General features: G+C 47.2%; 1 protein-coding gene across 1 annotated transcript in view; it reads left to right on the top strand.

Annotated features, from left to right (window-relative positions):
• The window catches only part of PKD2L1 (polycystin 2 like 1, transient receptor potential cation channel), a 155,858-nt gene that overhangs the window by 90,899 nt on the left and 43,405 nt on the right, over positions 1 to 21,554 (top strand). The window lies entirely within an intron of this gene.

The raw sequence follows: 21,554 nt of genomic DNA, 5'->3' as shown, positions 1-21,554 counted from the left end.
TGCCGCGAGCTACTCGCTCCCCCTCCCCTCTCTTTCTCCTTCTCCGCTCTGCTTCCACCGGCCGCTGGGCCTGTGCCCGGCTTCCCGCGGTCTCGGCGGCGCTCGGGAGCCTTCCCTCTGCTCGCGGGAGAGGACCGGGGCCGGGAGTCGGGGGTGGGCACCCGCCCGGGACCGGCCCCTCTCTCCCCTCCCCCGCACTCCGCGGCCGGACCGGACCCGGGGAGGTCTCCCCGGCAACAGCCAGGCAGCCCTAGGCCCGAGCAGCGCGCGCCGCTCGCTCCCGCCTTCCGGCTCGCAGGGACGCGTGGGAGGGCAGACGTGGCTCCGAGCTGGGGGGCGGGAGCCCAGGAGGCCCGCGGGGTCCCGCCTGACTTCCCGGCGGGTGCGGGTGCGGTTCGCTGCGGAATAATGGCCCCGCTCCGGGCCCCCAGACCCGCCGCGCGAACCCGAGCCCTCGGAACGCGCGGGTCGCACGCACGCACATCCACGTGTGCGCGTGTGTAGACCTGCACGCGCGCACGGTGTGCCGCCGCTGGGCGCGCCCAGCAGGGGACAGTCCCCGCCAGACACCGCGCTGCGGGAGGAGGGGGGCTACCATCCCTCTGCCCGAGCGTCTGGGATGTGCCGGGACGTTCTGGGGAGTCTTGAGGCTGCCAGGCGGTCATTTGGGGATCGCCTTCAAGCAGAAAGAGCAGGGAGCGCAGGCACGTGCTTTCACACAGACGCAGGCCAGAGGACTGACCCGTGCGTGCAGCACAACTAACTGACAGATAATCGCGTTAGGACCAGGAGCTGGTTCTCGCAAGGATCGGTTTATTTCATCCCCACTGCGACCCCAGGAGGTGGGTGGTCTGCTCTAACCCTTTAAAGATGAGAAAGTGAGATTCGGAGCGGTTAGGGCGCTGGTCTCTGGTCACAGCAGCCAGGAACTGGGCCCGAAGTCTCAGTCCCTTCCCAGAATCCCGGGTTCCTGAGATGCTCTGACCTCAGTGACCTGTGCCTCATGCCCCCTGTCTTTCTGGGCGGGTGGTACCTTCCCGTGCAAGTAAGGTCCAAACCAGACAGGGCATGCGTTCTCCCAGCCTCCTTCCACACCGAGTCCTCTCCCAATACTCTCCCAGGACCCCTCCTCTGAGAAGAGGGGAGAGGGAGGAGCTTTGGGTTAAGGATTGGCTTCTCAGCAAGAGAGGCACCTGGGATTGCCAGAGGGGAGGACTGAGAAGTTCCCTTGTTGGCCACTGGTCTCAGAGTCACCTCCATTCTGCTCCTGGCTCCCTGGCCAGTGCAAAGGTCTTTTTTTTTTTTAAGATTTTGTTTATTTATTTGACAGAGAGAGAGCTCAAGCAAGGGAAGTGGCAGACAGACGGAGAGGGAGAGGCCGACTCCCATCTGAGCAAAGAGCCTGATGGGAGGCTTGATCCCATCTGAGCAAAGAGCCTGATGGGAGGCTTGATCCCAGAAGCTGGAATCATGACCTGAGCCCAAGGCAGATGCTTAACCAACCGAGCCACCCACGCGCTGCCCCCCTCCCCCGCACCCCTACCACCAGTGCAAAAATCTTGAATGAGACTAGGTGTTTCAGTTAAGGACAGCTGGTCTTGTCATAGCTCAGAAGTGCTGGGCGTGGAGCAGAGAAGTCTGTGTACATGCTCCTCCTCTTCAGGCTAGCTCTGCCTAGTCTCTTGACTTAATGCCTCTGCCAGCCACAGGGTTACTCCTCAAGGGAGAAGATCTAGAGTTTCTTGAGGGCTGTGCCCTTAACTGTGCACGAAGGTGGCTCTCTTCCTTGGAGACCAGCTTTCCCTCTCCTTAACTGCCTAAGTATATTTGACCTTGTTTCATGCAGACCCTAGACCTCTGCTGGCATTATTACTTAGGCCAGGAGCTAGATCCTGCATTTTCTGCCAGAGACAGAAAGGGAAGGCCTGCCAAGACAAAATGAAGAACTGGACTATCGTATCTCTCCAAAGACAAAATGCTGCCCTGTGGGGAAGCTTTGGCAATCTAGGGAAGGTCTGGATTATGGAGAGAGTTTCAGGGAGAAATGGTCAGAGCCCATATCATTATTGATAATATGATAGAAAGGTGACCTCTGGTTGTCTAGCTGGGGCTTCCTCCCTGAAGTTTATCCGGGACATATCACATGGAACTGACTGTGGAACTTTAACCCAGGACGTTAAAACTCTCAGTAGCTTTGGGGGTGCCTGGGTGGTGCATTTGGTTAAACGTTGACTCTTGGTTTCAGCTCAGGTCCTGATCTCAGGTTGTGAGACTGAACTCCGTGTTGAGCTCAGCTTGGAGTCTGCTTGAGATTCTCTCTCCCTCTGCCCCTCCCACTCAGGCTCTCTCTCTCTCAAATAAATAAATACAAGATTAATAAATGATAAGATAAATAAAAGTTTTTTTTTTTTTTTTTTAATTGGGGCAGCGGGGTGGCTCAGTCGGTTAAGCATCTGCCTTTGACTCAGGTCATTTTCTCATGGTCCTGGGATGGCATGATCTTAGGGTCCTGAGATGGATCCCTGCATGGGACTTCCTGCTCTGGAGGGAGCCTGCTTGACCCTCCACCTGTCCATCCCCCTCACTCATCCTCATGCTCTCTCTCTCCTCTCAAGTAAATAAATAAAATCTTAAAACACACACAGAAAACAGAACAGGAAGTCACAGATAATGGTCTCTCTGTTCTTCAGCCTTTCTCAAGTGTTCTTGCATCTGGTTTCTATAGGAACAGAACTGTTCATATTCAGGACCCAAGTGGGAATGCAATCTGTGCTTGCAAAAGTCCTTGATTCCCTCCCATTTCTCTGGGTATCCTGGTACTCTGAGCCTGGAAATCCTGAGGTTCTCCTAACCAGCATAGTCTAGTAATATAGGGATCCAGAGAAGTTTTTTGTTTTTGTTTTTGTTTTAAGATTTATTTATTAGAGGAAGAGTGAGTGTGAGCAAGGAGAGAGGCAGAGAAAGGAGAGAATCCTCAAGTAGACTCCCCACTGAGCAGGGAGCCTGACATGGGGCTCAATCCCAAAACCCTGGGATCATGACCTGAGCCACCCAGGCATCCTTGTAAAACAGTATTTGAGAAAGGAGGATAAAAATGTTAGGCTAAGATCCTGGTTCAGAAATTTACTGAGACACCTGGTAACTTTGGACTGTTTACTTTGTCCTGTGAGCTTCAATTTCCTTATTTGTAAGAGGGAGATTATTTTTGTTTAGCAAAATTGTTGTGAATATGAAGTAATTTATTAAGGTGATTCATACACTATGGAATACATAGGAAGTTGCAATTATTTCATTTACATCTCAGCTCCCTAATTTTAGCTATTTAAAGTGCTGCATGATTTAACCCTGACCTTCCTGTTCTGGCCCTAATTCTCACTACCTGTTCAGTGTATGTTCCACCTTCCTCAAACTGCACTTGCTGGTTTCTTTTTTTTTTTTTTTTTTAAAGATTTTATTTATTTGACAGACAGAGATCACAAATAGGCAGAGAGGCAGATAGAGAGAGAAGGAAGCAGGCTCCCCACTGAGTGGAGAGCCCAATGCGGGGCTCGATCCCAGGACCCTGGGACCATGACCTGAGCTGAAAGCAGAGGTTTTAACCCACTGAGCCACCCAGGTGCCCCCACTTGCTGGTTTCTAAACATGCTTTATCTTCCTGATTTTTTCTTCCCCTCTGCTGTCCCTGTCCAAATATTAGTCATTTTTTCAAGGCAAATTCAAGCTCTATCCCTTTCCTAATGTTTTCCCTGGTCTTACCATTGCTGGATATGCTCTCTTTCTCTTTTACTTGGGGCCTCCAGAGGGCTTCATCATTTTTGGCCCTTCCTCCACAGACTTAAGAGTGATTACCTGCATGTAGCTTCTCTCTCCTATCAAAGTCCAAGCTCGTCTAGACAAAGCTCCCACTGCATTCTTTCACTGGGCCTCAAAGAGGAAAGTGAATAGAAACTCTAAGTACTGAGGAGCACTTAAACACGGGAGTTAACTGTGAGTTGAGGGTCATACTGTTGTGTCAGAAAGAAGCACCAAGAGGGCTCAGTACTGTTGTTAAAGCCTGGGTGTAGGGGTAGGAGGGTGGGAGTAAAATCTCTCAGATCTAAAATAAAAATCTTCTGGAAAACTAAGAAGAGAAGAAAATCTCCCTAACCTGATAAAGACTATCCACAAAGGCTATAGCTAATATTACACTTCATGGTGAAATATTAAATCCCTTTTCTCTAAGATTGGGGAACAGGCAAACATGTCAACTCTCACCACTTCAATATTGTGCTTAAAATCCTAGCTAGTACAATAGGCAAGAAAAAGAAATTAAAAGGCAGAATATAGAAAAAGAAGTACCTGGCTGGCTCAGTTGGTGGGGCATGTGACTCTGGAGCCCCATGTTGGTCATGGCGATTACTTTAAAAAAAAAAAAAAAAAGTGAAATTGTCATTATTTGCAGAAAACATAATTGTGCATGTGAAAAACCCAATGGGATACACAGATACACACACACAAGCCAAAAGTGGTAGAGAATTCAGCAAGGCCAAAGATACAAAGTCAATATAAAAAAATAATTCCATTCCATATACTATTAAAAAACAACTGGAGAATAAAATTTAAAAGATATGCTTTGAAATAGCATAAAAAATATTAGATACAAAGGAATAAATAAATAAAGGATCCAGCAAAATATTTGCAGGATCTCTACACAGCAAATTAAAAAAATATTTATGAGAGAAATTTAAAAATTCCTAAAGAACTGGAGAAAAAAAGAAATGAATATATACTATGTCCATGGATGGGAAGTCTCAATGTTGTTCTATGAATTAACTTGATCCCAATAAAAATCCAACAGAATTTTTTTTTTTGAAGATTTATTTATTTGAGACAGAGACCACAAATGGGAGTGGCAGAGAGAGAGGGAGGAGGAGAATCCCAAGCAGACTCCACACTCAGACAGAGCCACACGCAGTCTCCATCACTAGACCCTGACATCATGACCTGAACCAAAACCAAGAGATGGATGCTCAACCTACTGTGTCAGCTTGGCGCCCCCAACAGCTTTCTTTGAGGAAACAGTACAAGTGGTCTAGAATAGCTAAAAACAATTTTGAAAAAGAAGAAAGTTGGAAGAATTGAGTTATTTCAGGACTCACTGTAAAGCTAGAGTAGTCAAGACAATGTGGTATCAGCAAAAGTAGACACAAATAGATCGATGAAACGAACTAGAAATTTCAGAAATACACCAATACATACATGGTTAATGGATTTTTTTTTTTTTTTTTTTTTTTTTAACCAAGCTCCCAGGTCAATACAGAGTGGAATGGAAAGTCTCTAATGAATATTGCTGCGGGGTGCCTGGGTAGCTCAGCCAGTTAAGCAGCCACCCTTGCTTTCAGCTAGGTCAGATCATGACCGCAGGGTCCTGAGAACAAGCCCTGAGTCAGGTTTCCAGCCAAGTGTGAAGTCTGCTTAAAGATTCTCTTCCTCTCTCCATGGCCCCCTGACCCCCACCACGCCCATTCTCTCATTCTCTTTCTCTCTTAAAAAAAAAAAAAATTGCTGCAACAACTATGTATCCATGCAGAATGAGTGAACCACAAACTCACTTTATGCCCCCAAATTAATTTGATCATAGTGCTAAATATAAAACCCACAACCGTAAAGCTTGTACATAAGGTCACAGGACAGCTTTGTGACTCTCTGGTAGAAAAAGACTTTTTGGGCAGAACACTAAAAGCAATTATCACAGGGGAAAAAATGAATACATTAGATCTCATGAAAGTTAAAATTTTCTGGAATTAAAAAAATATTAAGAAAACAAATAGATAACAAGAGAATGGGGACATATATCACAGCACATAAGAAGGTAAACAACTCAATGAGAAAGATGGCCAAAAATTTGAATAAACACTTCACAAGAGAAGATACAAAAATGAACCAGAAGTACATCAAAATTGCTCAACATCACTAGTCTCAGATGTTACACCTAAGGAAAAGGAAAAAATAGATAATTTGGACTTTGTCAAGATTAAAAGCTTTTGTGCTTCAGGGGATATTATCAAGAGAAAGAAAAGACAGCCCACAGAATGGGAGAGAATGTTTGCTTATCACATATCTGAAAAGGGACTTCTGCATAGAACACACAAAGAACTCTTGCAACTCCACAATAAGAAGACAAATGACTCAAGGAAAAATTGAATAGGCACTTTTCCAATGAAGACTTACAAATGGTCTCTAACCACAAGAAAAGATGCCCACTCTCCCTTATCTGCATTAGGGAAATGCAAGTTGAAACCATCATGAGACACTTTACACCCATTAGGATGGCTTCTTTAAAAAGACAGATAATAACAAGTGTTGGCAAGGATATGGGGAAACTGGAACCCTCGTACACTGCTGGTGAGAATGTAAAATGATACAACCACTTTTTTTTTTTTTAATGATTGTGTTATGTTAGTCATTGTACAGTACATCATTAGTTTTTTTCATCATTAGTTTTTTATGTGTACCATGATTCACTGTTTGCAGATAACACCCGTGTTCCATGCAATATGTGCCCTCCTTAATACCTGTCACCAGGCTAACCCATCCTCCCATCCCCCTCCCCTCTAAAACCCCCAGTTTGTTTCTCAGAATTTATAGTCTCTCATGGTTTATCTCCCCCTCCAATCCCCCCTTTCATTTTCCACTTCTTCTCCTTTAAAAAAAAAAAAAAAAGATTTTATTTATTTATTTGACAGAAAGAGAGATCACAAGGAGGCAGAGAGGCCAGCGGTGGGGCGGGGCGGGTGGGCGGGAAGCAGGCTCCCCGCTGAGCAGAGAGCCTGATGTGGGGCTCGATCCTGGACCCTGAGATCATGACCTGAGCTGAAGGCAGAGGCTTTGACCCACTGAGCCACCCAGGCACCCCCTCCCCTTCTTCTCCTAATGTCCTCCATGCTGTTCCTTATGTACCACAAATAAGTGAAACCATGTGATAATTGACTTCTCTACTTGACTTATTTCACTTAGCATAATCTCCTCCAGTCCCATCCATGTAAAAGCTGGGTATTCATCCTTTCTAATTTTTAAGTAATATTCCATTGTGTATATGGACCATATCTTCCTTTTCCATTCATCTGTTGAAGGGCATTTCAGCTCTTTCCAGTTTGGCTATTGTGGACATTGCTGCTATGCACATTGGGGTGCATGTGGCCCTTCTTTTCATTACATCTGTATCTTTGGGATAAGCACGCAGTAGTACAATTGCTAATTGTTGGATAGTTCTATTTTTAACTTTTTGAGGAACCTCCACACTGGTTTCCAAAGTGGCTGCACCAGCTTACATTCCCACCAATAGTGTAAGAGGGTTCCCCTTTTTCCACAGCCTCTCCAACATTTGTAGTTTCTTGCCTTGTTGGTTTTTGCCATTCTAACTGGTATAAGGTGGTATCTCAGTGTGGTTTTGATTTGAATTTCCCTGATGGCTAATGAGGGTGAACATTTTGTCATATGTCTGTTAGCCATTTGTATGTCTTCTTTGGGGATGTGTCTCTTCATCTCTTCTGCCCATTCCTTGACTAGATTTTTTGTTCTTTGGGTGTAGAGTTTGAGTTACTTATAGATCTTGGATATCAGCCCTTTCTCTGTAGTGTAATCATTTGCAAATATCGTCTCCCATGCCATGGGTTGCCTCTTTGTTTTGTTGCACTGTGTCCTTTGGGCACAGCCACTTTTAAAACAATTGGCAGCTTCTCAAAGGCTAGACCTGGAGTCACAATCTGATTCAGCAATTCCACTCTGGTATATACCCAAGAGAAATGAAAACATATGTCCCCACAGAAACGTGCACACAAATATTCATCCAGCAGTATTCATAATAGAAAAAGTGGAGACAACCCAAATGTCCATCAAATGAGTAAAGATGAATAAGATGTGGTAGGTTTTTACAAAAGCTAGTATTCAGCAATAATAATAATCAAGTGCTGGTATGCACCACAATGTATATGAGCTTCAAAAATACAATGCTAAGTGAGAGAAACCTATCACAAAAGACCACACAGTGTCTTATTCTTATCCCATTTACAGAAAATGTCCAGGTCGGGGAAATCCATAAAAATGGAGTAGACTAAGGGTGGCCTAAGGCTTGGGGAGAGTAAGGAGGGAGACTGAAGAAGGCAGCTGAAGGCTAAGGAGTGCATTACCCTTCCTGGGCTAATGAAAGTGTTCTGAAATTGATGGTGCTGTTGGACGCACCACATCGTGACTGTAGTTAAAGCCACCGATTCGACAACTTATGTGGGTAAATGGAAGGGGATGTAAATTATATCTTAATAATAGTATTTCTGGAGAAAAAGCTGCTCACTGGAATGACTGCGTTTAAAAGACTGAGAACAGTAAATGTTGGTGAGCATGTGGAAGAACTAGAAGACTCATCCATTGCTGGTGGAAGCAGGGGGCACCACAACCACTTGGGAAAACAGCTTGGCAGTATTTTGTTTTGTTTTGTTTTGTTTTTAATAACATTAAACATTCATCTATCCTAAGAATCAGTAAATCCACTCCTAGGAATTTCCTCAAGTGCAAAGAAAACCCATGTCCATGAGAAGCTTGTACAGGAAAAACCATTGCAGTTTCATTCATTATTGCCCCAAAGGGGAAACAAGCCCACCAAAGCTTGCCAGTGAGAGACCAGACACACAATCGGTGGACCATTCATCCAGCACAGACACTCTGAATGGAAGAGAATGGACAGCAGGGACATGTAGCAACAGGGATGATTCTCAAAACCATGCACAGCAAAGAAGTTAGCCACTGAAAGCACATAATGGCTGGTTCCCTTTATATGAAGTCTGGTGGCAAGGAGAACTAATTTCCAGTGAGAGAAGTCAGAATGTGGTTGCCCAGGACAGGGGTGCTGGATTTGGAAATGGGCCAGAGGGAAGACTTTGGTCATGGAAATGTTCCATATCCTGTTTTGGGTGCTGGTTATCTGAATATATTCAATAGTCAAGATCACCCAACTGAATGCTTATGAGATGCACGTTTCAGCGTCTGGTCATCTTACCTCAGCTTAGCTAGAAAGGGTTGGGAGCCAGAGTGTGTACCCAGGAAAGGGAGTCCTAAATGTTGCTTGCCTTGTTCATTCATCCAGAATACAATACATACCTATTGAGCCCCTACTAAACAGGCAGGCACTGTTCTGGAAGCTGGTATCACTGCTGAGTTAGCTCTATGTTCTTGCCCTCATGGAGCTTACATTCCAGTGGGAGAGAGAACTAACAAAATCAACACATAAGGTCAGGTGCAGGGGGGAGAAAGGATGAGGGGATTTAAAGGAATAGTTCTACTAAATGCAGGAACTTTGCAGATTCTGGGCATCACCTTTGCCCTACAGGAACCCACGGGTCCCTCCCTCCCCTGTCTGTCCTCTACTCTCTTTCTTTCTCTCTCTTCCCTTCATCCTTCCTTTTTCTTTCTTCCTTCCTTCCTTGCTTCCTTTCTTTCTCTTGCTACCCTCCTGACCTATAAGCCTGGTGCTTCAGTGTTTGGGCCTTATAAATTTCCTAGCTGAGTTCTCACTAGCCTATGATTTTTCTGGCCCCCCTCTGAGGAACAAATATTGTAATCAAAATTCACCCTCGTGGGTGTGCTCAGAGCCTGGCCCAGAGTGGGCAGAACCTCCATCAGGTGACATTGATTTATAGATTGCTCACAGTTGCAGGAGACAGCCTGAGGGCAGAGCTCTCCAGAGCAGCCTGAGTCTCTCCACCTGACCTCCCAACTTTCCTGGTCTCTATAAGGGATAAGATCTTTCTGAGGAATTCTGTGCACTAACTCTGACTTGCTTTTGCTTCTCATCAGAATCCCAGTAGCTGAAAGACACCCAGCACTTGCATTGCTGCATTTATTTGATCTTTGTCTCATAGGGACACCTGATGGAAGGGTGGGCAGTCAGAGGACTCTTCTGCCTCTTCCCACCACTGGGAGGGCAGAGATGTTGATTGTCCTGTCAAAATTCCTCTCCCTGACAAAGGAAGGACATGACCCCAAGCAGGTCACTATCAGAGGAGAAGAGAGAGACTTCTCTGTCTCCCGAACGTGCCGGCACTTCTCAGTGGATCAGCCTCCCTTTCATGACCTCATGGCCCCAAGTGTGGCTTTGGGCTCCCTGGTGTAAGCAGCCCCATGTGAGGGGGAAGAAAATCCATGATCTCCCTGGAAGGGGAGCCTCCCAGGCCTGCGGTGTAGGGGGGAAGTGCAGCCTCCCAGAGCTTTCATGGGCTTTGAAGAAGCAGCAGCCTTGCTGCTTCTCCCTGTCTCACCTCCCATGGCTGTGAGTCACTCTTTGCTGCAAGCTCAGCTGTCATGTCTGTCAAGTCAGTCCCTCTGGTGACTCTGACATGGCCTGGCCATGGGTTCTGAAATGTCTGGGCTCCAGCTTCCTGGCCTCATGTGGAAGACCCCAAGTCCTGGGCATCATGGTACTGGCCCTGTGTTGCATTGTCACCATCCAAATCACACCTTTGAAGGTTTCAGTCTCTTTCCCTAGGCCACAGTTAGGAAGGGGGTGATCCTGGAGTCATAAGCTGCCCCTTGGGAGGAGGGAGACTAGCAAGATTCCAGAGTCTTTTCTATCTTCCAACTCTACTCCCAGATTTGTTCTTTCAATGCTTTGTCCTTCGGTTTCTCTTCTGTGAAATGGGGGCAAGCAGACTTGGATCATTATGTGCTTCCCTCCTGGTGGGCGGGGGAGTCCGTCTCCCTGGTGTTTGGGGACAGGATGAGGGCCTCTGTGAAAGGCTTTCTGAACATGAGTGACCTTCAACCCAGGACACCTTGTGATTCTCATGAATGCTGCCCCATGACATGGACGGGCCCCAGGCCTAGGGACAGTTTTGGCCTCCTTTTTCTCTTGTCTCGACCCCTTCAGTTAGAGGGAACTTGGGGACACATCCATGGACTTATGACACATTAGGTTGCAGAAAGGAAGAGCAAGATGGAGCTGAGGCTCAGTGATGGGTCTGGTCCTTGTAGAACGCCTACCTTGTGGGTCTGTGAGTGTCCCTAGCCAGATGTCAAATGGCGGTTGGGGGTGCTGAGGGGAGGTATGCTCCCAGATCTTCATGCAACCTGGACAGCCCACTTGACATCCCCCTTCGTTTTGTCCTTCTGGGCTCCTTGCAAGGAGAGACCAGCAACATCCATAAGGCTCTGCGCCTGGGGAGGGAAGGCCCCAGGAAGAGTGTCTGTGAGCCCCAGAGGCACTCAGGCAACTTACTACTGTCCCCTGGCCCAGCTGCCCTCTAGCTCTGGCTTTCTTACCTTCTCTTTCCTCATACTTTGACACTTCAAAAGACAGATCTAAGTCAACTCTGGGTGTACATAAGTAAAGATAATACATTCCCTTGACCTAAGTCCCTACCCCATGAGTCACAAAGCATAGGCCCATCTCCTCCCCTGTGACCTATAGGTGCTGGATCCAAGCCTTCTCCCAGCTGCTGTGGCTTCAGCCCTTCCACATCCCAAGATTACGGTGTCTGCTTGCTCAAATAAACAAGCACACTCAGACAAGCTGTGATCCAACCAGCCCCACGTCTTTGTCCATCCACACTGCCCATGGCATCGTGACAGCTGGGCAAGCGGCCAGCGCTGTACACAATGTCCCCACGACTCTGACCTCGGGCTTTCCCATGGGTTATGGTCAGTGTGGAGAGGGGAGGGAAGCCAGCTCCTGCATCTGGCCCAGCATGTACCCTGCCAGTTCTCTGTGTGGAGAGTCGGGGGAAGGACCCTCCTGGGCTTTGGAATCTTCCCTGTCCCTTGATCCAAGCTGAGTCCCAGGTAGCAGACAACCAGAGAACCAGGGGGAGTGGACTCCTCTCTTCCTTCCCCGAGGAGAAGGGCCAGGCTGGTCTGTCCTTCTGGATCCCATCCTGGCACCATTTGCTTGCGGACGTGCTTGAGTGCAATAGGGGATGGGGCCCCCACACCTCCATGACTATGTTGGCTCACCCCTTCGGTGAACGTTTATGGAACAGCACAAGGTCCTAGGCATAGTGCTAAGTGCTGAGGTCATAAGGGGCGCCTGACCTTGGGCAATCGCCATAGTGGAGGAGAGCCTTACGACTGGATGTCGGAGCTTAGCAGAGTGAGGAGAGGCACACAGCAGAGCAGGTTAGAGGAGCCTGGAGGTGACGGTGGTGCTAAATACCATGGGTGCCATTAATGGTAAACATGGACAGGTGCCTGGATGGCTCATTTGGTTAAGCATCTGTCTTTGGCTCAGGTCATGAACCAGGGGCCCTTGGTTGGAGAACTGTGTCAGGTTACCTGCCAGAAGGGAGCCTGCTTCTCCCTCTCTCTCACCACCCCCCTTCTCATGCTTGCTCTCTCTCAAATAACAAATTCTTTTTAAAAAAAGAAAATGGAGGGGCACCTGGGTGCTTCGGTGGGTCAAGCCTCTGCCTTTAGCTCAGGTCGTTGTCTCAGGGTCGTGGGATCCAGCCCTGTCTGGCTCTCTGCTCAACCGGGAGCCTGCTTCTCCCCATCTCATCCTGCCTCTCTGCCTACGTATCATCTGTCTTTCCATCAAATAAATAAATAAAATCTTAAAAAAGAAAAGAAAAGAAAAAAGTGTAAACATGGAAATGGTCCTGTATGAGTTTACAGACAGAGGGAAGTCTCTGAAGTGACACTTTGCTCAGTAGGATTCTTCATGGTGGTGCCTCCTGGACTCCAAGCCAGACAGATGGTGCCCCAGGTCCGCAGCTGAGTGACCCCGCTGTTGAGGGGGCAGTGTACTTCCCTGGCCTTGTGTCCATAGCCCCTGTAGAGCCCGACTTAGTCCCTGCAGCCCTTCTCCTGGAGGTTCTCCCCGGAAAGCCCAGGGCAGCAGGAGTGTGAGTGTGTGTGTGTGTGTGTGTGTGTGTGCAGTTGCTTACCAGGGTAGGTTCCTCTAACAGGTTATTTTGTCTCCAGGGTATGTCTGCAGATCACGCAGTGTGGCCAGGGACAGGTAATGTCTCTGGGCAGAGTGCATGACCAGGGGACTGACAGGGTGGGTGACATCTAGACAGAAAGGTCTTAGGACTAGGGCCAGGGCTAAAGATTTCACTGACTGCTTGCTAGGTAAGACCTGAGGACAAAGATCACAGGACAAAGGCCTGGGCAGGAGATTCCCCAGCCCTTGCCATTGGCTCGGCGCAATCTGCTGTTCCCTTTGCCGCGAGCTACTCCTACCCCCTCCCCTCTCTTTCTCCTTCTCGGCTCCGTTTCCGCCGGCCCCTGGGCCTGTGCCCAGCATCCCGCGGCCTCAGCGGCACTCGGGAGCCTTCCCTCTGCTCGCGGGAGAGGACCGGGGCCGGGAGTCGGGGGTGGGCACCCGCCCGGGACCGGCCCCTCTCTCCCCTCCCCCGCACTCCGCGGCCGGACGGGACCCGGGGAGGTCTCCCCGGCAACAGCCAGGCAGCCCCAGGCCCGAGCAGAGCGCGCCGCTCGCTCCAGCCTTCCGGCTCGCAGGGACGCGTGGGAGGGCAGACGTGGCTCCGAGCTGGGGGTCGGGAGCCCAGGAGGCCCGCGGGGTCCCGCCTGACTCCCCGGCGGGTGCGGGGCCGCGGTTCGCTGCGGAATAATGGCCCCGCTCCGGGCCCCCAGACCCGCCGCGCGAACCCGAGCCCTCGGAACGCGCGGGTCGCACGCACGCACATCCACGTGTGCGCGTGTGTAGACCTGCACGCGCGCACGGTGTGCCGCCGCTGGGCACGCCCAGCAGGGGACAGTCCCCGCCAGGCACCGCGCTGCGGGAGGAGGGGGGCTCCCATCCCTCTGCCCGAGCGTCTGGGACGTGCCGGGACGTTCTGGGGAGTCTTGAGGCTGCCAGGCGGTCATTTGGGGATCGCCTTCAAGCAGAAAGAGCAGGGAGCGCAGGCACGTGCTTTCACACAGACGCAGGCCAGAGGACTGACCCGTGCGTGCAGCACAACTAACTGACAGATAATCGCGTTAGGACCAGGAGCTGGTTCTCGCAAGGATCGGTTTATTTCATCCCCACTGCGACCCCAGGAGGTGGGTGGTCTGCTCTAACCCTTTAAAGATGAGAAAGTGAGATTCGGAGCGGTTAGGGCGCTTGTCTCTGGTCACAGCAGCCAGGAACTGGGCCCAAAGTCTCAGTCCCTTCCCAGAATCCCGGGTTCCTGAGATGCTCTGACCTCAGTGACCTGTGCCTCATGCCCCCTGTCTTTCTGGGCGGGTGGTACCTTCCCCTGCAAGTAAGGTCCAAACCAGACAAGGCATGCGTTCTCCCAGCCTCCTTCCACACCGAGTCCTCTCCCAATACTCTCCCAGGACCCCTCCTCTGAGAAGAGGGGAGAGGGAGGAGCTTTGGGCTAAGGATTGGCTTCTCAGCAAGAGAGGCACCTGGGATTGCCAGAGGGGAGGACTGAGAAGCTCCCTTGTTGGCCACTGGTCTCAGAGTTGGGCCAACTCCCTGGCCAGTCACAGCACCTCCATTCTGCTCCTGGCTCCCTGGCCAGTGCAAAGGTTTTTTTTGTTTTTTTTGTTTTTTTTTTTTTTTAAGATTTTGTTTATTTATTTGACAGAGAGAGAGAGAGCTCACGCAGGGGAAGTGGCAGACAGACGGAGAGGGAGAGGCAGGCTCCCACCTGAGCAAGGAGCCTGATGTGAGGCTTGATCCCAGAAGCTGGAATCATGACCTGAGCCCAAGGCAGATGCTTAAACAACTGAGCCACCCACGCGCCGCACCCCCCCTCCTGCGCACCTCCACTACCAGTGCAGAAATCTTGAATGAGACTAGGTGTTTCAGTTAAGGACAGCTGGTCTTGTCATAGCTCAGAAGTGCTGGGCGTGGAGCAGAGAAGTCTGTGTACATGCTCCTCCTCTTCAGGCTAGCTCTGCCGAGTCTCTTGACTTAATTCCTCTGCCAGCCACAGGGTTACTCCTCAAGGGAGAAGATCCAGAGTTTCTCGAGGGCTGTGCCCTTAACTGCACGAAGGTGGCTCTCTACCTTGGAGCCATCCAACATGTTCCATCTTCCCACCTTTTTCTTCCCCTCTACTCTGCCTGTCCAAACATTAGTTATTATTCAAAGCAAATTCAACTCCATCCATTTCTTAAAGCTTTCCCTCAACTTCACCACTGCTGGGCATTTTATCCTTCTTACTGGGTCCCACAGAGATTTTACCACATCATTTTGGCCCTTTTTACTCAGATTTAAGAATAATTACCTGCATGTGTCTTATCTCTCCTATCAAACTCCAAGCTTCTAGAGACAAGGCCCTGCAGCCATCTTTCATCTGTTTCCTTGGGCCTAGTAAGAGAAATGTATAGCAAACTTTGGTGACAGAGCCAGTTGCTGAGAATAAGGAAGTAACTGTGCATTTGGGTCATACTGATTGTGGCAGAAGGAAACAATAAGACAGCTCAGTACTGTTGTTAAAACTGAGGGTAGGATTCAAAATAGGAATCTCTTAGAAAACTAGAAATAGAAGGAAACTTCCTTCACTTGATAAAGAACATCTACAAAACCCTGCAGCTAATATTATACATAATGGTGAAATATTAGATCCTTTTTTTCCTAAGATAAGGGAACAGGCAAGCATGTCTGCTCTTACCTCTTCCATTTAACATTGCACTTAAAATCCTAGCTAGTATAATCCCAAGAAAAAGAAATGAAATGCATAAAAATATGAAAAGAAAAACTGTTATTATTTGCAGAAGACATAATTGTGCATATGAAAAACTCTATAAATTCAACCCCAAATTGCCAATATTGGTAAAAGAATTTATAAAGATCAAGGATACAAAGTCAAGATAAAAAAAAGTTCCTTCTTTATATTATTAAAGAACAATTGGAAAACAATATATTTTAAATATATCTTTGAAATAGCATCACAAATATTATATAGGAAGGAATAAATCTAAAAAAAAAATTTGAAGGATATCTCCACTGAAAACAACAAAGCATTTTTGATAGGAATTTTAAAGTTATTAAAGAACTAGAGGTAATAAGAAAGCGATATATACTATGTTCATGGATGGGAAGACTCAATGTTGTTCTGTAGATTAATTTAGTCTCTATATATAAATTCAACATTTTTTTAAAGAAATAGATTAGTTGATTCTAAAATGTAAGTGGAAATACAAACTGCCTATAATGGCAAAAGCAATCTTGAAAACGAAGAACAAAGTTGGAGGAATGAAACTTTTATTTCAGGACTAACTAAAGTTATAGTAGTAAGGACAGGGTGGTATTAGCAACAGTGGAGACAAATAGATCAGTGAAATGAATCAGAAATTTCAGAAATACACCAGCACGTATATGGTTAACTTCTCTTTTTTACCAAACTCCTTCATCAATACAACATGGAAGGGAAAGTGTCTTTAACAAATATTACTGCAACAACTGTATATCCATACAGAATAAATGAATCTCAACCTCAACTGAATTCATGCACAAAATTTAATTTGATCATAGTGCTAAATGTAAAACGCACAACCATAAAGCTTATATATAAGGTCACAGGACAGCATCTTTGTGACTCTTTGGTAGAAAAAGATTTTTTGGACACAACACTAAATGCAATAATCATAGGGAGAAAAATAGATAAATTAAACCTCATGAAAGCCAAAATTTTCTGATATCAAAAAATATTAAGAAAACAAATAGATAAGCCAGAGAATGAGGACATATATCACAGCACATAAGAAGATATGTGCGCCTGGGTGGCTCAGTGGGTTCAAGCCTCTGCCTTCGACTCGGGTCATGATCTCAGGGTCCTGGGATAGAGCCCCACATCAGGCTTTCTGCTCATCCAGGGAGCCTGCTTCCTCCTCTCTCTCTCTCTCTCTGTCTGTCTCTCTGCCTACTTGTGATCTCTATCTGCTAAAGAAATAAATAAAATATTTTTTTAAAAAAAGAAGATAAACAACTCAATAAGAAAAACGGCCAAACATGTGAATAAACACTTCACAAAAGAAGGTACAAAAATGAACCAAAAGTACATCAAAATTGCTCAACGTCACTCGTCACAGATGTTACACCTAAGGAAAAGGAAAAAAATAGATAATTTGGACTTTGTCAAGATTAAAAGCTTTTGTGCTTCAGGGGATATTATCAAGAAAAAGAAAAGACAGCCCACAGAATGCACAGAATGGGAGAGAATGTTTGCTTATCACATATCTGAAAAGGGACTTCTGCATAGAACAAAGAACTCCTGCAACTCCACAATAAGAAGACAAATGACTCAAGGAAAAATTGAATAGGCACTTTTCCAATGAAGACTCACAAATGGTCTCTAACCACAAGAAAAGATGCCCACTCTCCCTTATCTGCATTAGGGAAATGCAAGTTGAAACCATCATGAGACACTTTATACCCATTAAGATGGCTTCATTAAAAAGACAGATAGTAACAAGTGTTGACAAGGATGTGAGGAAACTGGAACCCTTATACACTGCTGGTGAGAATGTGAAATGGTACAACAACTTTTTTTTTTTTTTAATGTATTATTTGTTTCAGGGGCACAGGTCATGATTCATCAGTCTTACACAAAACACAGCACTCATCATAGCACCTACCCTCCCTAATGTCCATCACCTAGCCACCACACTGCTCCCACTCTCCTCCAGTCCAGCAACCCTCAGTTTGTTCCTGAGATTAAGAGTTGCTTATGGTTTCTCTCCCTCTCTATTTTGGTCTTGTTTCATTTTTCCCTCCCTTCCCCTATGATACTTTGCCTTGTTTCTCAAATTCCACTTATCAGTTAGATCACATGATAATTGTCTTTCTCTCTGATTGACTTATTTTGCTTAGCATAATAGCCTCTACTTCCATTCATGTCATTGCAGATGGCAAGATTTCGTGCTTTTTGGTAGCCATTATATATATATATATATACACCGCATTGTCTTTATCCATGGACATTTGGGCTCTTTCCATAGTTTGGCTATTGTGGACACTGCAGCCATAAATGTTGGGGTACAGGTCTCCCTTTAGATCACTACATTTGTACCTTTGCAGTAAATACCTAATAGTGCAATTGCAGTACAGTCACTTTTGAAAACATTTTGGCAGCTTCTCAAAGCCTAGACCTGGAGTCACACTCTGATCCAGCAATTCCACTCTGGTGTATAACCAAGAGAAATGAAAACATATGTCCCCACAGAAACTTGCACACAAATATTCATCCAGCAGTATTCATAATAGAAAAAGTGGAGACAACCCAAATGTCCATCAAATGAGTAAAGATGAATAAGATGTGGTAGGTTTTTACAAAAGCTAGTATTCAGCAATAATAATAATCAAGTGCTGGTATGCACCACAATGTATATGAGCTTCAAAAATACAATGCTAAGTGAGAGAAACCTATCACAAAAGACCACACAGTGTCTTATTCTTATCCCATTTACAGAAAATGTCCAGGTCGGGGAAATCCATAAAAATGGAGTAGACTAAAGGTGGCCTAAGGCTTGGGGAGAGTAAGGAGGGAGACTGAAGAAGGCAGCTGAAGGCTAAGGAGTGCATTACCCTTCCTGGGCTAATGAAAGTGTTCTGAAATTGATGGTGCTGTTGGACGCACCACATCGTGACTGTAGTTAAAGCCACCGATTCGACAACTTATGTGGGTAAATGGAAGGGGATGTAAATTATATCTTAATAATAGTATTTCTGGAGAAAAAGCTGCTCACTGGAATGACTGCGTTTAAAAGACTGAGAACAGTAAATGTTGGTGAGCATGTGGAAGAACTAGAAGACTCATCCATTGCTGGTGGAAGCAGGGGGCACCACAACCACTTGGGAAAACAGCTTGGCAGTATTTTGTTTTGTTTTGTTTTGTTTTTAATAACATTAAACATTCATCTATCCTAAGAATCAGTAAATCCACTCCTAGGAATTTCCTCAAGTGCAAAGAAAACCCATGTCCATGAGAAGACTTGTACAGGAAAAACCATTGCAGTTTCATTCATTATTGCCCCAAAGGGGAAACATGCCCACCAAAGCTTGCCAGTGAGAGACCAGACACACAATCGGTGGACCATTCATCCAGCACAGACACTCTGAATGGAAGAGACCGGACAGCAGGGACATGTAGCAACAAGGATGATTCTCAAAACCATGTACAGCAAAGAAGTTAGCCACTGAAAGCACATAATGGCTGGTTCCCTTTATATGAAGTCTGGTGGCAAGAAGAACTAATTTCCAGTGAGAGAAGTCAGAATGTGGTTGCCCAGGACAGGGGTGCTGGATTTGGAAATGGGCCAGAGGGAAGACTTTGGTCATGGAAATGTACCATATCCTGTTTTGGGTGCTGGTTATCTGAATATATTCAATAGTCAAGATCACCCAACTGAATGCTTATGAGATGCACGTTTCAGCGTCTGGTCATCTTACCTCAGCTTAGCTAGAAAGGGTTGGGAGCCAGAGTGTGTACCCAGGAAAGGGAGTCCTAAATGTTGCTTGCCTTGTTCATTCATCCAGAATACAATACATACCTATTGAGCCCCTACTAAACAGGCAGGCACTGTTCTGGAAGCTGGTATCACTGCTGAGTTAGCTCTATGTTCTTGCCCTCATGGAGCTTACATTCCAGTGGGAGAGAGAACTAACAAAATCAACACATAAGGTCAGGTGCAGGGGGGAGAAAGGATGAGGGGATTTAAAGGAATAGTTCTACTAAATGCAGGAACTTTGCAGATTCTGGGCATCACCTTTGCCCTACAGGAACCCACGGGTCCCTCCCTCCCCTGTCTGTCCTCTACTCTCTTTCTTTCTCTCTCTTCCCTTCATCCTTCCTTTTTATTTCTTCCTTCTTTCCTTGCTTCCTTTCTTTCTCTTGCTACCCTCCTGACCTATAAGCCTGGTGCTTCAGTGTTTGGGCCTTATAAATTTCCTAGCTGAGTTCTCACTAGCCTATGATTTTTCTGGCTCCCCTCTGAGGAACAAATATTGTAATCAAAATTCACCCTCGTGGGTGTGCTCAGAGCCTGGCCCAGAGTGGGCAGAACCTCCATCAGGTGACATTGATTTATAGATTGCTCACAGTTGCAGGAGACAGCCTGAGGGCAGAGCTCTCCAGAGCAGCCTGAGTCTCTCCACCTGACCTCCCAACTTTCCTGGCCTCTATCAGGGATAAGATCTTTCTGAGGAATTCTGTGCACTAACTCTGACTTGCTTTTGCTTCCCATCAGAATCCCAGTAGCTGAAAGACACCCAGCACTTGCATTGCTGCATTTATTTGATCTTTGTCTCATAGGGACACCTGATGGAAGGGTGGGCAGTCAGAGGACTCTTCTGCCTCTTCCCACCACTGGGAGGGCAGAGATGTTGATTGTCCTGTCAAAATTCCTCTCCCTGACAAAGGAAGGACATGACCCCAAGCAGGTCACTATCAGAGGAGAAGAGAGAGACTTCTCTGTCTCCCGAACGTGCCGGCACTTCTCAGTGGATCAGCCTCCCTTTCATGACCTCATGGCCCCAAGTGTGGCTTTGGGCTCCCTGGTGTAAGCAGCCCCATGTGAGGGGGAAGAAAATCCACGATCTCCCTGGAAGGGGAGCCTCCCAGGCCTGCGGTGTAGGGGGGAAGTGCAGCCTCCCAGAGCTTTCATGGGCTTTGAAGAAGAAGCAGCCTTGCTGCTTCTCCCTGTCTCACCTCCCATGGCTGTGAGTCACTCTTTGCTGCAAGCTCAGCTGTCATGTCTGTCAAGTCAGTCCCTCTGGTGACTCTGACATGGCCTGGCCATGGGTTCTGAAATGTTTGGGCTCCAGCTTCCTGGCCTCATGTGGAAGACCCCAAGTCCTGGGCATCATGGTACTGGCCCTGTGTTGCATTGTCACCATCCAAATCACACCTTTGAAGGTTTCAGTCTCTTTCCCTAGGCCACAGTTAGGAAGGGGGTGATCCTGGAGTCATAAGCTGCCCCTTGGGAGGAGGGAGACTAGCAAGATTCCAGAGTCTTTTCTATCTTCCAACTCTACTCCCAGATTTGTTCTTTCAATGCTTTGTCCTTCGGTTTCTCTTCTGTGAAATGGGGGCAAGCAGACTTGGATCATTATGTGCTTCCCTCCTGGTGGGCGGGGGAGTCCATCTCCCTGGTGTTTGGGGACAGGATGAGGGCTTCTGTGAAAGGCTTTCTGAACATGAGTGACCTTCAACCCAGGACACCTTGTGATTCTCATGAATGCTGCCCCATGACATGGACGGGCCCCAGGCCTAGGGACAGTTTTGGCCTCCTTTTTCTCTTGTCTCGACCCCTTCAGTTAGAGGGAACTTGGGGACACATCCATGGACTTATGACACATTAGGTTGCAGAAAGGAAGAGCAAGATGGAGCTGAGGCTCAGTGATGGGTCTGGTCCTTGTAGAACGCCTACCTTGTGGGTCTGTGAGTGTCCCTAGCCAGATGTCAAATGGCGGTTGGGGGTGCTGAGGGGAGGTATGCTCCCAGATCTTCATGCAACCTGGACAGCCCACTTGACATCCCCCTTCGTTTTGTCCTTCTGGGCTCCTTGCAAGGAGAGACCAGCAACATCCATAAGGCTCTGCGCCTGGGGAGGGAAGGCCCCAGGAAGAG

The sequence above is a fragment of the Mustela erminea genome, chromosome 14 (assembly GCF_009829155.1).
Source record: "Mustela erminea isolate mMusErm1 chromosome 14, mMusErm1.Pri, whole genome shotgun sequence".
In the NCBI taxonomy this organism is placed as follows: domain Eukaryota; kingdom Metazoa; phylum Chordata; class Mammalia; order Carnivora; family Mustelidae; genus Mustela; species Mustela erminea.
The sequence above is the reverse complement of the archived record's forward strand: the minus strand, read 5'-3'. Positions and strand labels throughout refer to the sequence as shown.